Source organism: Girardinichthys multiradiatus, chromosome 12, assembly GCF_021462225.1.
Source record: "Girardinichthys multiradiatus isolate DD_20200921_A chromosome 12, DD_fGirMul_XY1, whole genome shotgun sequence".
NCBI lineage: Eukaryota > Metazoa > Chordata > Actinopteri > Cyprinodontiformes > Goodeidae > Girardinichthys > Girardinichthys multiradiatus.
The window spans coordinates 35,618,753-35,635,532 of NC_061805.1; the positions used below are offsets into that span (position 1 = coordinate 35,618,753).

The 16,780-nt window shown below is 38.8% G+C and overlaps 1 long non-coding RNA gene across 1 annotated transcript; it reads left to right on the forward strand.

Annotated features, from left to right (window-relative positions):
• The first annotated feature begins 1,565 nt into the window (after positions 1 to 1,565).
• Positions 1,566 to 12,974, forward strand: LOC124877591. The gene is made up of 3 exons (XR_007040571.1): positions 1,566 to 1,662; positions 1,738 to 1,795; positions 12,840 to 12,974. It is a non-coding gene; the product is annotated as an uncharacterized LOC124877591 (long non-coding RNA).
• Positions 12,975 to 16,780: the final 3,806 nt, after the last annotated feature.

Here is a 16,780-nt window from a genome sequence, read left to right on the forward strand (position 1 = left end):
GCATTAAGGATGGTGTAATATGATAAGTGGAATAAGTAAGTAGAAAATCTTACTCTCAACCAAGTCCAGCATGTAAATGAGTAATTAATGATTGAAAATAATTGTATTACTATTGCTAATGTAACACAAGCATAGTTGCAAAACAAAATACAAAAATATAGTCACCATTTCGCATAATCACTGACAGCAATGTATGTTTTTCTGCTCTCCCTGAATGTGTTGTGGTGCGACATTTTGGTCTTTGCTTTTGGTTTTGTGTTTTTGTTTACCTTTTTAGCTAGATGTTTCTTATTTGTGTTTTGTATTCATGTTTGTTGTGGTTTTCTGCTTTGGTTATCTTCTGCCCCCCAGTGTGCTCTCCTCGCTCCTAGTTCCCTTGGCGTTGCTTTCCTGTTTTCTTAAAATGGTTTCCTTATGATTATTATTATTATTTATCAGAGTTTTCTGGCACTCTTATTTATTAGTTTCTTTTCTGTTACTACTCCCATCATTTGTTTTCCCCTTTTAGTTATTACGTGGTTTAAGTTCCCTTCATTCTCCAGTTCTTCTTAGCTTTGTTCCCCTAGTTCATCTTTGTTCTCCAGCCTCTCCTTTATAGGTTAGCTTTAGTTATTGTTTACTTTTATTCTAGTCCTCGTTTCCTCTGCTTCATTCGTAGTTTTATTCTATCAGTGTTGGTTTGAGTTTGTTTACTTTGTAGTCGGGGTTTCTGTTTTACTAAGTTCTTAGGTTCTTGTGTTCCCTCCAGTTTCTCAGTTTCCTTCAGTTCATGTTTATCCTTGATTCTTACGCGTTATTTTTATCTTGGTTTATAGTTTCATTTAGGTCTGCTTACTGTCTTGTCTTTAGTCCCTTTCCTCATGCTTTGGTTTTATTAGGTTCACCTGCTCCCTCTGCCTCCTTGTCTCACCTGTTCTTAGTTCCTTTGATTACCTGCCTTTGTTCTCACTCTGTATATTAGTTGGTTTTGTTTCATTGCCCTTTGCTGGTTCCTCTCGTCTCTCACCTTCGTTCATTGCCCTCGTCCGTACTTGAGTTCCGCATGTTCCTGCAGAGACTTTGTAAGTTTGGATTTCTGACTCTGGGTTACACCTGCAGTGTTTTTGTTACTTTCATGTTTTGAATAAAGCTGAAGACTGCTTGAAATGCTGCTCCTGAGCTCTTGACTGCGCTTTGGTCCAACCCCAAACCGGAATGTGACAGAATGTTCCTATAGCAGTTTAATGAATGGAAAAGGCTTCCAGTTGCAGGAGGTTTATTTATTGCCTTCCATATGAAAACACTGTAAAATGTATGTACACAAAGATAAAGCAATATAAACAATATGTTTTGAAATACATATGCATGTCTGATCAACCATGCATTCCAGTATTTTGCTATAAAACTATCATATCTACAGAATCAGACTCAACTGTATTGGCCAGGTTTGTGTGCACAAACAAGGAATTTGACTTCTGAAATAAAATATGGAAAAAGGAGCAGCCAATTCTTTGTATAAAAAGAAAAAAGAAAGGCAGGCTGTGATAAATATGTGCAAATATGCTTATTTTATTTCACAGCAGACCAGCTGACTACTCTTGCTATAAGATGTTCATTGCGTTCATCACAGAGACGGCATGGGGGAAGAAACTGTCTCTGCAGCTCTGTACTGCCTCCCTGAAGGTAAAGGTCTAAACTATTTGTGTCCAGAGTATGTGGGGTCTGAAGAGATGTTAGCTGCCCTTTTTCTGACCCTAGATCTGTGCAAGTCCTGGATGGAGGGAAGATCAGCCCTGACAATCCGCTCTGCAGATGTGTAAGTGTCTGAAGTAATGCAACAAAGATTTTGTGTCTGGTTCACTAACTTCACATTAACGTGTATGTAAAATCTGATTCACTGCTAATTGCTGCAATAATAGACTAAAACAAATACTGATACAACCTTTTCATAACCTCAACATGTGTTTCAATACAGTCTTATGCTGTGAGGGATGGAATAGCTCATTTGCATTTAATTAATGCTTTTTAAGTTGAAAACAATTACTGAACTTTTACAGCAAGAGCTGAGGGTCAAAGTGTTTTCCCAGCTACTGGAAGACTTGAACTGAGTTTAAACTCTGTGAAATGCCATGGTGGAGAAAGTCTTAATTACTACAAATGTGCATATGTGATGTACATGTGTTGGGGAAGACTTTGTTTGGTTTTACATGGGTAAAAGGCAACATTATTGGCTCACTGTTTAAAGAAGTCTTTTGAAATATCAGAGAAAATGTGTTTACCATACCACTGGAGATTTTTTGCAGATACGCATGTCTACATCTACTTGATAACTCAGTTTCTTCCAGAAAACGTGGTTTGCCATTTCTTAGTTAGTTTTTTTTATCAGTTTTTTTTCTGCTTTAACCTCTGATGTGTTTTTTTTTTTCCTGCATACTTTCTAAAACTTTTTTGTAAATTTTTGTTACACATCTGGCAGCAGAAAAAATGAAAATAACATTAGTTTAGCACCAAATTGTAAGCTGTTAACTGCATACTAAAAACAGCACCCACTGAAATTATAATTTTTATATACCGTAAATGAAATCTGTAACCAAAATAAAATACTTCGGTTTAGGTTTGTCCAGTACTTTAGGTTTCAAACTATAAATGGGAATCAGCAAATAGGAAGCTATCATTGTTGTAAGTTTTTCTTAAAGCATTTACAAAATATTATTGTCTGTCACTGTTTTCTTTCCTCCGGGTCCCCAAAGTATCGACACAAAAGCAATTTAAACGTGGTAAGAATTTTCCATACAGAATTTACCACATTCATGCCAACTGCAAAATCAGACAATCCTACTACATGCTCACAGGGGTACATTCAACCAGCCTGCCTTTCCCACTTCCTATAATTACTAGAAGTGATTTTAACTCTTATGAAAATCTGTAAATTTGTACAGCTATTGACAGAGTCAATAAATGTATTAATTGTAAACTATGGTTTAAGGTGTGAGCATAATTTTATTTGCAGATTGTTGAGTATTTTACTCTGGATCAGGAGAGAGCCATATTTAGAAGATCTCATTGTTTGAAAAGTACTACTATGCTTACCACTCAGTTAATGATGCACCACTTAATGTTTGGACATTTAGTGCAATGCATCACGACAAGGCATAAAAGCCCAGTTGACTATCTCTTAATGATTACTAATTATCCCAAAGGAGGCAATTAAACCATGAAAAAATAAAAGCGAAGGTTTCTCTCTACAAGAGAGGGTTATTACCACACATAACGTTTCCCTAAATATCAGATGCAGTTGGCAGTACTTCCCTAAAGCTAGAGTACAGCTGTGTCATAAAACATCACAATGCTAAGACTTCCTATTACATGCTAAGCTATCATTTCCTGAGACAAAGCCTGGCCAGAGACGTTAAGGCTGTAATTGTAAAGGGTTAAACTTTCTCCCTTTAAGTTTTAACAGGAATCTGTTATTTTGTCTTCTGTTAAAAAAGCGTTCTTTCACACACACCAATAAATTGCTGGAAGCAAAAAAAAAACAAAAAACATTTATTCATACCTCAACATCCTGCTCATTGTTTCATAATTGAAAGTTTATTTACATTTATCTCCCAATATCATGATTTAGGAATACTTTCATGTCTATCCAGGTTACTCCAGCATCACAGAATGGTCAAACCAAAGTCAAGGTGTTTTGATATGTGAAGCTACTCTATGTTGTTTTGATAAGACTTATGCATTGTCCTATCTTACAGGCATGTACTGAAGGTGTGGTGAAATGATGTTGCAGTACCTGACAAATCACTCAAGCTGAAATAAGAAGATAAGATGAACTGAAAAGTAAAAGGACACAAGTAGTAGATGTCAGATTCAAAGGGGGTTGAATCTCCGACCATTTTTTGGTTTGTTTTGCTCACATTTTGCCCGTTTACAGCACTGAAGTTTTATGGAATGGCTTTCAAATGCTATCCATTCCTAAATCTATTGTAGACCAGAGGTATATCTTATTACCAATTTGGAGAGAAAAATACATCAAAAAAGTGAGCAGACATTATATGTGCTTAAGTTATTTTAAGTACACACCAACGATATATTACCTTAATTGCCTAATCAAAATAACTTCATTGTATGTTCATGTGAAATAACAGAATGGTAACAGAATTACTGGGTTAGTTTAGCATTAAAACACTAGTTGTCCCATACCTGAACTAGAACACTGAGAAGTCATGACAGGTTCCCATTTAATTAGTTGAAAGCATAAAGAGGACATTTGGAAGTCAGCCATGTGTGAGGTAGCTAACTATTATATTCAGTTACACTGATTATGACTTTTTAAGTTATTTGTATTCCTGAGAGGCAAGAGCAAACAAATACACAAACACACTTTGAACTTCCTTTTTTAATAGGATTTTATTCAAATCCTGCAGCGCACGCAAGGTCCCCCTGCTGAAGACAGCACATGTCCAGGCCTGTCTGAAGACCTAATTGTTTGTATGTACAGGGGTTGGACAATGAAACTGAAACACCTGGTTTTAGACCACAATAATTTATTAGTATGGTGTAGGGCCTCCTTTTGCAGCCAATACAGCATCAACTCGTCTTGGGAATGACATATACAAGTCCTGCACAGTGGTCAGAGGGATTTTAAGCCATTCTTCTTGCAGGATAGTGGCCAGGTCACTACGTGATACTGGTGGAAGAATACGTTTCCTGACTCGCTCCTCCAAAACACCCCAAAGTGGCTCAATAATATTTAGATCTGGTGACTGTGCAGGCCATGGGAGATGTTCAACTTCACTTTCATGTTCATCAAACCAATCTTTCACCAGTCTTGCTGTGTGCATTGTCATCCTGATACACGGCACCGCCTTCAGGATACAATGTTTGAACCATTGGATGCACATGGTCCTCAAGAATGGTTCGGTAGTACTTGGCAGTGACGCGCCCATCTAGCACAAGTATTGGGCCAAGGGAATGCCATGATATGGCAGCCCAAACCATCACTGATCCACCCCCATGCTTCACTCTGGGCATGCAACACTCTGGGTGGTACGCTTCTTTGGGGCTTCTCCACACCGTAACTCTCCCGGATGTGGGGAAAACAGTAAAGGTGGACTCATCAGAGAACAATACATGTTTCACATTGCCCACAGCCCAAGATTTGCGCTCCTGGCACCATTGAAACCGACGTTTGGCATTGGCATGAGTGACCAAAGGTTTGGCTATAGCAGCCCGGCCATGTATATTGACCCTGTGGAGCTCCCGACGGATAGTTCTGGTGGAAACAGCTATTTGACCTTCATGGTAAAATAGCTGCTAGGAAATCACTGATGAGGACAGGCAACAAGCAGAAGAGACTTGTTTGGACTAAAGAACACAAGGAATGGACATTAGACCAGTGGAAATCTGTGCTTTGGTCTGATGAGTCCAAGTTTGAGATCTTTGGTTCCAACCACCGTGTCTTTGTGTGGCGCAGAAGAGGTGAACGGATGGACTCTACATGCTTGGTTCCCACCGTGAAGCATGGGGGGGAGGTGTGATGGTGTGGGGTTGCTTTGCTGGTGACACTGTTAGGGATTTATTCAAAATTGAAGGCATACTGAACCAGCATGGCTACCACAGCATCTTGCAGCGGCATGCTATTCCATCCGGTTTGCGTTTAGTTGGACCATCGTTTATTTTTCAACAGGACAATGACCCCAAACACACCTCCAGGCTGTGTATGGGCTATTTGACCAAGATGGAGAGTGATGGGGTGCTGCGCCAGATGACCTGGCCTCCACAGTCACCGGACCTGAACCCAATCGAGATGGTTTGGGGTGAGCTGGACGGCAGAGTGAAGGCAAAAGGGCCAACAAGTGCTAAGCATCTCTGGGAACTCCTTCAAGACTGTTGGAAAACCATTTCAGGTGACTACCTCTTGAAGCTCATCAACAGAATGTCAAGAGTGTGCGTAGCAGTAATCAAAGCAAAAGGTGGCTACTTCGATGAACCTACAATATAAGACATATTTTCAGTTGTTTTGCACTTTTTTGTTCAGTATATAATTCCACGTGTTAATTCATAGTTTTGATGCCTTCAGTGTGAAGCTACAATATTCATAGTCAAATTCCTTCTAGTGTTTCTGTGTTCCTGCTCATATGTGATCATTAGCCTCCCTTATTCAGTTGCGCTGCATTATCCTTGCAACCAGCTGCTCCATATTTCATTTGATGAACTCTTCTAGTTCATTTGTTGTTTCTCCACCCTGTTTTTCTATTTAAAGTGGAACTATACCTGACGTAAAAGCATAAGCCCGTCCCGGACAAATTTTGAAAAATGCCACCAAAGTGGGCAGTGCAAAGAGACACTGAGGGCCAAGTGTGCGGATGAGTGTGGGGGAGTCAAGAAGACGAGAGTGAGCAGAGCAACATTAGTAAATGAGCCACAGATTTTTTTTTCAGGTGCAGGATCTTTCCCTCTCCTCGTCTCCTTGGCCTCATCTCCATGTCCGCTGTCTCCATAACAGTGTTTGACTGTCTGCTCAATGCCAGTTATTCTGCCCATGTTCCATGTCCGACGTCTTTCATTGTATTTGACCTGTTCAGCTGTCTTAATGATTAAACATTTAATCTTGTTTGCCTTCTTCATAACTCTGTCCATATATATTTTTTCCATTCTCTGCAGACCGATCCCTAACAGTTTGCTGTCTGTGGTCACTATTCTCAAGGATTTCTTCTGAGCCTGTAGCATTGCCAAACCAGTATGTGTTACAAAAGCTTAAAATATTCTCAATAAAAGCAAAATAGAACATTAAAGGTCTTGAGTTATTGACTCTATAAGACCTCACTTTCTTTAAAAAGTATAGTCTCTGCTGAGCCTTGGTGTTAATAAGGTCAGCCCATGAGTCCCACGTTATGACAACTTTCTATGACAATATGATACACTTTTGTAATGTGTGCTAAAAAAGAGCAACAATATTACCAGGTGTAATACATCAGAAGTATTGCTGGGGCAACAAAAATAAATAAATTGCTTAAGTTTGGCACTCAACCTCCAGTACTCAGAGCAAAATATAGGGGATAACGCTAACCTGCGGGGCTACAGGTGAATCGGGGTTTGGCCATTGTCAGAAAGAGTAATATTCAGCTTTAGCTGGAAAGAATTTGCAGTCGCAAACACCCATGTTGGTTTTTTTTTGTATCCAGCTTTACCATTTAACAGTGAAAATTCTTTTTTTTATTTCAGCTGTAGAAGGAATTGTATTTCATATTGGTACAGCTATCAAAATGCCTTAGGAAGTTTGAATTGCTGAGTTAACAGGTTCATGGCTATACATATTTATTAAATTCACAGAGAAGAGGAGTGCTCACCTATTATATTTAGGTTTCAAAGATTTCCATTTTTTCTGATTTATTCATTTATTAATTAGTAATTTACCAGAGATGAGGCATCTATGGCAAGGACTCTGCACATGAAAATGGTGTCAGCTTAAACAATTAAGCACCCAGTGATAATTGTTTCATGCCCAACCATATACAGGGGTTGGACAATGAAACTGAAACACCTGTCATTTTAGTGTGGGAGGTTTCGTGGCTAAATTGGACCAGCCTGGTAGCCAGTCTTCATTGATTGCACATTGCACCAGTAAGAGCAGAGTGTGAAGGTTCAATTAGCAGGATAAGAGCACAGTTTTGCTCAAAATATTGAAATGCACACAACATTATGGGTGACATACCAGAGTTCAAAGAGGTCAAATTGTTGGTGCATGTCTTGCTGGCGCATCTGTGACCAAGACAACAAGTCTTTGTGACGTATCAAGAGCCATGGTATCCAGGGTAATGTCAGCATACCACCAAGAAGGACGAACCACATCCAACATGTGGATGCAAGAGGAAGCTGTCTGAAAGGGATGTACGGGTGCTAACCCGGATTGTATCTAAAAACATAAAACCACGGCTGCCCAAATCACGGCAGAATTAAATGTGCACCTCAACTCTCCTGTTTCCACCAGAACTGTCCGTCGGGAGCTCCACAGGGTCAATATACATGGCCGGGCTGCGGACTGTTGCATGCCCAGAGTGAAGCATGGGGGTGGATTAGTGATAGTTTGGGCTGCCATATCATGACATTCCCTTGGCCCAATATTTGTGCTAGATGGGCGCATCACTGCCAAGGACTACCGAACCATTCTTGAGGACCATGTGCATTCAATGGTTCAAACATTGTATCCTGAAGGCGGTGCCGTGTATCAGGATGACAATGCACCAATACACACAGCAAGACTGGTGAAAGATTGGTTTGATGAACATGAAAGTGAAGTTGAACATCTCCCATGGTGTTAGGTATTATTTAGTCAACTCAGAGGTAAGAACGATACAGTCAGAGTTACTTGTGACAAGGGTAGCCCACTTTGCAGTGAAACTACAAAGTTTTTGACACCCTATCTCTTTATTTATATGCACAGTTCAACAGACAGTTCAGACAGGGTGTGTGTGTGTGAGACGGAAAGGAGGCTGGTTCACACAGAGATAACAATGATCTCACACACACAGGGAGGAAGGCATAGTGCAGGTGCCTTGCAACACAAGGTTTTTACATGAGTGATAACAAGTTTTTGCACCCATCCAACACATGGCCTGCACAGTCAACAGATCTAAATATTATTGAGCCACTTTGGGGTGTTTTGGAGGAGTGAGTCAGGAAACGTTTTCCTCCACCAGTATCACGTAGTGACCTGGCCACTATCCTGCAAGAAGAATGGCTTTAAATCCATCTGACCACTGTGCAGGACTTTTATATGTCATTCCCAAGACGAATTGACGCTGTATTGGCCGCAAAAGGAGGCTCTACACTATACTAATAAATTATTGTGGTCTAAAACTAGGTGTTTCGGTTTCATTGTCCAACCCCTGTATGTTTATTCACATCCATTCATGTTTATTTGTTGTATATTGTAATACTCAATGTGATGCTCACACCTGAAACCATTTCTTGCTTTCAGCATTTCGTGTTAACTGTTGATGGCAGCCGCATTGATTTTTTTTTTTTGGGTGAAAAAGATTGAGTTGCACTTAACTTAAAAACAGACCTATAGACCTCCTTGTGACTTCATCAAATTCTGACTAATTTCTTTTTTACATTTGTCAAGCTTTAAACAATTCAGAACACTTTATTTACCTTGGTAAAAAAGCATGTATTTTTACTATGGCCTTTTATTAAACTGTCCTGTGAAGGTTCACAAAATATAAGAACAAATGGTCATATTAAATCCAAGTTAAGCAACCATTTACATTTCTCCTTACGATACTTGTATCATAGCCCATGATTGCCTTTTATGTGCAGAAATATGTTTCCTAATCTACTTCTATTTTTTTTCCATTATTGAATACTAGTAATTTTTTTTATGTTTCCCTTATATGAAGAGAATTATAGAAAATTATTAGTATTCAGTAAAAACTGAAATATGGTTCTATTTGAAACTATAACTTGGTATGTTCACTGCTAAAACAAAAAGAAACCCTGTTTGGAAGAAATATAATGTGCATTTAGAATGAAAGTTAGAACATTATTTTCCTGCTATTGTCAGCTTTTCCCAGGAGCCTTAGGGGAATATTTGTTATAATTCAGGGTTTAATTTGAGGATATGTTTCATGCCAGACTGTAATTGGCTCAGTCAATAACTAATTTCAGAGAAATATCAAATGCAACACTCTGATGAATAACCCAAAGTTGTTCACATAAACTGTAATATATTCAGAAGCTAAATTGTATTTGTGTTTCTTCTATAATGGCTGCAAGACAAAAATGAGGATTTTAATCACAGAGTGTTTCTTCACAAATAAGACTAAATGATAATTATATTACCAGGTGAAACTGAAACATTTTTTGGGTCATTTAATCATTGGCAACAATATGCAAACTACATTAATAAACAAATCTCTCATGGGATAAAAGGACTCCCATCTAAAGCAGTCGTAGCTTTTGATCCACTTTTTCCATAGTTGCATCTCTTTCAAGAAAGTGCAAATATGATACTTGCTCTGTAAAATCTGAGAACTGAAGGTAGGCCCACAAGACAAGTCAGCATAAGGCAGCCTAAATATGCCAGTCACGGCAATGTATGGGAATAAATAGCAGCGTCAGAGTGGAGAAAATAGGACAGAGCCAAGTTCTGCCTCATAGCCCACCTCTGTGGAAATAAAATGTAAAGAGATGAAGTATGACCCAGATAAAAACCAGAATGCGAAACTAATTGCCAGACACGTCCTTAACACCAAAGGCAAGGAATGGCTGAATATTTAGATTTAGAAGCCTTGACAAGGTTATGACTAAATTGTTATAATTTGGTATAATTTTGGTATAATTTGATCAGTTTCAGAATGTGCAATGGCAATGTTTGGCCACTACACAGAAAAAATATATTGTCACAGTAAAAGTGTTTCCTCTACCGTATAGATGGGCACTCTTCATGTAGCATACCTTTTAACCCCAACTATGTAATTTTACATGCAATTGTACATTATAGATCAAAACATTACCGGTAGTTCATGACATCTAAGCTTTGGTAGATATTAAATTCATATTCTTTTTTGTTTTACAACCAATTAAGCAATGCAGCTCTCTTCCTCAGCGCTTGAAGTCGGGGAAAAGGTCCCAATACTCTGCTTCCCAACCTCATTCCAATCACTCCCCCTCACCTCTTTCTCTCCTACCCTGCCACCATCTGTATGCTTAACTTTTACCTAATCATCAGTCCTCGTGAGTTAGGCTTCTCCTGATCCCCTAATCTGAACAATTAGAGGCAGTATAAGGAGCTGGCAGTGACTTATTGTGTATCCAATGTTTCTTTGATGTCATAGCTTATATCTTGAAATTGAGTCAGATACCCTAGGAGATCACATTGTAGTTGCAACTTGAAAAATCAGTTGGATTCGTTAATTGTTGTGGTGTGAATTACTATTAGCAGACATAGACCATAATCCATTCTATTTTATATTTCAAATATTAAATACCATGTTTACAAATAAACATTGAAGAGGGCTATGCTTTTATTACAGTTTTTAACACATTTTATATGCTCAGCAGCCATGATGAAAACTGAACATTAGGCGGTTAAGTGACTTCCAACTATTTTGATTTATTTCTCATTGGAAAATCTGAAAATTTGACTTCCAAGTAAGCTGGTTTTAAATACTGGTCTCCCACAGAGCTATGTTTTATCACCCACTCTCTTCTCTGTGTATACCAACTTTTCTTGCATTGCAGCACTAATAGCACACTTTTAAAATATGACTGACACCTCTGCCCTCACCAAATAAAAACAGGTGGTTATCAACCAAACAAAAAAGCTTTGCTGTACTGGCAGGGGTAAAGTATTTATGGATTTTCTTAAACCCCTGATTATCCAAGGCCGAACAGTGAAGACGGATGAGTCCTTTCAATACTATGTCACTGAACTGGACACTTGTCTCTTTTTGTCTCAGCATGGGAACTACATTTACACAAAGGCAGCCTTCACCTGCTGTGGAAACTAAACACCTTTAATGTCCATCCTTGTATAATATCTCATCTTGGTGAAATTTCATTACAGTTAGGAACAAACCAAAACTTTTTTCAATCAGGCCAGCAAAATCTCTGATTTTGTTCACTGTCTGAGCTGTATAATGCCTCTGTGATCCAGAAAGCCACCGAGATCACAACAGACCATTCACACCCCCTGCACCTATTCTTCCAGGTTCTTTTCTCTGGAAGGCACGAATGAGTTTACCATCCTAGGAAACGAAATTATAAAAACTATATATCCCATCTTCCACGCCATCATAGACCATGTGCCTTTATTTGATAAGGCATATCCCTTTTTATCTGTCCGTCCGTCTGTCTTAAGCACTGTTGATACATAATTAATAAATATTAGGAATGGTTTTGTCAGGTAATGCAAAATGTAGAAATGATCTTAAACATAAATTGTGGTCATTATAGGTTTTTTTTTTTTCCTTTTTTATTTTCCTTTTTTAAAACGTACATATTTCCTGTTGTTTGGGAAGTAAGGCTGTGGGGAAGCTGCACAGTAAAACAGTAGTTATCTTATTACCATGTAATGTTATATTGGTGTACAGTAGAGATAATTGTGGGTTACACCTGAGTGGCAAAAAAATACATAAAAGACAACAGTTGACATTACAATCAAATCCAATCAAGATGAAGAAACACAATCAACTATAACTGGGGGAAGAAAAGTTTTGTTGTGCTTTTGTCTTGATAAATTGTAGAAGATGTTCAAGGGAACTCCAGCTGTGTAAATGATTGCAGCTCTTGATATGATGGAGTTGATTGCACAATTTGCCAAGAAGGCAGCTGCAGCACAAATTTATCATAAAAACCATTGTGCTAATTTCAAATGTCATTCAATTGCTTACTATATGATGGAAACTCATGTATGTTATGTACTATATAAATAAACCCATATGTATCCATTAGACTAGTTGTAATATAACAGTTATGAATTATGATCTAAGAAAGTTATGTGTTCCATATTTTGTGTAATCCTCTTTACCCCTGAGGTTATCAGCTTCAGCCACATTTTGTGAAACCACTTTAGGGAACATTCCCAAAGAAGCCCACATCTATTTTTAAACCTACCTGCTCTATGTGTTTGGCCACTGGTCTGTAAGCCTGTTGGGTTGGAGCATGGTCTCAGAGGGGATAACCTTTCCAGTGTCATCAGGTGCTAAAGGCAACACCAAAGCTGACCTTAAGCAATCGTTTTATCTAAAACAATAACAATCCCCACCAAACAAACAGCAGAATAAGACATCCAATGCACAGGGGCCACTGGTGTACAATTGCACTTTTTGGATTCTTTCATTCAGTTCTTTTTTCAGATGAAATGGAGTTTAAACGAAAATTCAACATCACCATCAACTCCAGCTTCATCTAATTACTCCTCAGTGCAGCTCTGCTCCACCAATCAGCGTCAAGTCTGCATTTCTCCCTCGCCAATCATCCTTCAAGGCTCCGCTTTAAAAAATCTTCACCATGGAACCCTCCGTTCTGCAGCTGAACTTTGACCCTCCTCCACCCCATCTCCACCATTTGGCTTCCAAACTCCTTCCAAATCTCCTCATGCCTCCACTCCACCACCAGGATCGGATGCCAGGGGGGAAGACATTTCTAAATCTAACCTTAAGATGTTCATTCAAGCGCATGTCATTCTCAGCGTTCACGTCTTCCACTGGGGTCCGAGCACCAAAGAAATAAACATTCACTAATAAACTTTTCTAATTGCATCCCTGTCTTCTCTTTGTGAGTCTTTCCAGGTTGAAATAAGATACCATGCTCTACATTGAACATTTTGTTAAGTTTCTCTTTCTCCTACTCTGATTCAGATTGAATGTAGATTGAATCTGAGACAAATTATCTCTCTTCCTCAAATTAATTTACCTCAGAGTAGAGGTATGAGTAGATTTGATCTTATAGAAAATATTATTCTGTTAACCTTATGTAGCTACTCATGCTGTTTGACAGCTATTTTCCTTCAAATATTTTGCCATTTTAATGTAAATGAGTTGGAGTTTGGCATTCTGAAAAACTGCAGAGGGCTAGAATAAGAGTTTCTTTTTAAATCTCAGTTTTTTTTCTAAAAAGTAAAATAAATATAATATATTAACTAAACCAGATAAAAACATCTACATCAATATTTTAACTATGCAACAAGGACAAAGATATTGGCACATTTCGGGCATTTTTGACTTTGGTTTTTTGTAGATTTACTTCCCTTAGATCCGTGTCATTGTGGTTTCTTTGTTTCTATGTCAGCTTTCTTTGTGGAATTTGTTCACCTTCCCTCAGTCTACCTGTTTGTTTTGTCCACAGCTGTTCCTAATGCCCTGATTACCTCACTTGCATTCAATGTTACTCTCCACTTCTCCCTCAATATATAAGCTCACTGGCTGTCATTGTTATTTGCTGGCTTATCTACTTGATTCTGCTCTAGTCTTTTTTGTGTAATTCTACCCTCCATTATCTCCCCTCCATGTTCCTGGTTTGTTTTTGGATTTATTTGCTTTCATTAACCTTTGTACATGTTTTTGGATTTTTGAAATTTTGACTTTGTTTTCATACGTTTCTCATTTGTATTATTAAACAGCTTTATTTTTTACTGCTCCTCACCCGCCTCCCTTTTGCCTGCATTTGGGCCACCACATCTCTTTTGTTACAGTTTTCATAGATGTGCATGTTATTTTTGTGCACCGAAATACACAATATAAGAAAGCTATGATAGCGCTCTTGGTGTCAGGACAAAAATACAAATTTATCCCCCTGGAAAAAAAAAATCAATGGGGGAGTCAATAATCTCCAAATACACTGCTGAAGTACAGGCTTGTTTTCCACCACCTCCTAACTACCAGCTTTAAGTCAAACTGACACATAAATTGACACACCTCCTGTCGTCTCCTACAGCTTTAGGGAGTTATAATTCACAGGAGAAAGCCACAAATTCAACCAAATGTAAACCTCTAAATGTGGATACCTATAATATTTTAATTATTGAAAGACAAGAGTGTTATTAATATAACATTTGTCTAACATAAGCACATAAGCCTGTGAATTTGTCAATACCCAACAAAGATTTTTGCCAGATTACAGCACATCCCATTGAACATGTTTATTATAAAATAGGGAAAGCTGCTCTTACAGAGTTTCATATCTTGCCAGATATACAGTATGTTGAGGCATCTACAAATCTTGCAACACATTTGTGTGTTATTTATCACGTGCCAATGATGTGTTACATTTATTGTATGTTTTGGGATAAAAGGTGCAATACTGAGAGTATGCAGTGTACATGTGACACGTAATGGTGCACATAGGTCATAATTTGGTCTGTACTTTAGTCTTGAGGTTACTTGAAGTTGTTAGAATTATGATTATTGATTAATTAATCTTTATCAATAATTATAATTAAAAATCATAATTTGACAAAATTAATTTCTTAACTAAAATCCTCATTTATGAATCGGGACCAGAGATGTCTTCTGGTGTTGTAATTGTGGCTCAACACCTTTGATAATTACAACCGTTAAATACTCAGTAATAATTAATAACTATTACCAGAGATGTCACTGTTTAATCGACCATTTCTGCCGAAACGTGTGGAACTTCAACCTTATCTTGACTGACGAATCACTCTTGCACAAAATAAACACAAAACACCTTCTGTTTATCTATGTGAATATTTATAAAATCACAGCCCTGATACAATCCGCTCTTCCGATTTAATAATCTTCACCTAGTCAAACATGCAAAGTTCTACACAAAAGTGAAATTTCTGGCCTTCTCATTCCAGAAACCTCGTTCATGAATTTTTCGTTGGCCAACGAAGGAGAATAAATGAAATCCACTCGGGACTCTTCTCCAGATGATGCTTCAGTTGCGTGGTCACCGCGTCACAGTCTCCAGCTGAAGGCCAGCCCTCAAAATGGGCGCCTTCCTATATAGTGTCTTGTGACGTCAGACTTGGGACGCCCCATCATATCAGACGCGGTGCCCACCGGGATTTGTAGGAACAGGCTGTCCTGCGGTACAAAATGGCCGATGACGTTGAAAAGGGCATAGTGGCATCCAGCAACGTGCAAATGGTCCAGTATTCAGCAAACAAATGATCCAACAAAGTTATTACAAAAACAAAAAAAGTTTCTGAGAAATTAACTTACCTTTGTATCGCTTTCATCTTTAATTATTCATAATGTAAGAAGACATAAGATGATAAATATTTCTTAAAGCTGTCGAGGCTGGAGTTTCTGTTGTATGTTTTTGTCTGTGTTTTTTGACTCCTAGTAGGCGCTAGTGCTCAGCAGTGGTGGAGACAGGTGTTTTACATCTCGGTGATTGAGTCCTGGAGTACTTAAGCAGGAATCAGCCAGCATCTCGTCGCTCGAGTATTAGCCTCTGTGGTAACTACTCAGCCAGCCTTGTATTAATTAAGTTTGTTTACTTTGCCTTCAACAACGTTTAACTTGTTCTTTGTTCTTCTTAGTGAACTGAACTGGCGACTACTTGGAGGTTACCCAGGCTGGCCCCGGTGGCTTTGTTTCGCACTAGCCTCGCTCCTAGGATCTCCCCAGGAAGGATCTTCCACACACACCTACCTGACGCCGAACTCTGGAACTTCCCCGGCTGGCTGCTTCCGGACCCGGATTCTCCAGAGACCATTCAACCTAACCTGTCCACCCTCCATCTCTCCGCTGACGCTTCGCCTGCACTCCAAGGTCTAACCCAAGTAACCAAGAAATCATTGGACTTACCAGTGTCTCCATATTCACTTCTTCTCCGGTCCGAATCCCTCTCCTCCTGGCGGATTGCCTACTCCCTCCTAGTAAGAGACATTTCACATTTAAGTTCTGGTTTCGTTTACTGTGCCACTTACCTGTCGTTTTTCCTTACAGTTGTTCCTGCACACCATACCGATCCATTCTCCTTAAATAAACCTTTTTCAAACTTGTACTCTTTTCCCTTGAGCATGATTCTGCATGTGGGTCAGAGCCATATGTAACACTATGACAAAAGCTCTATTCAAAGATTTTGTCAGTTATCTGCCATGCTATGTCTATGATTTATTTATGGGGTTTTTTATTCTCCACGTTCTTCCTGTTGTGTCTCCATGCCTTAATCAGCATCATTCAGCCCACCTATGCCATGCCTAATTGTCTTTGTATCACCTGTGCACAGCACTAGATTACCTCTTCCCAGTCTCTGCCTCTCTGCCAGATTATCAACCAACTTGTGCCAGTACAAACCTAGTATTCTTTCCCTGCTCTTGTTT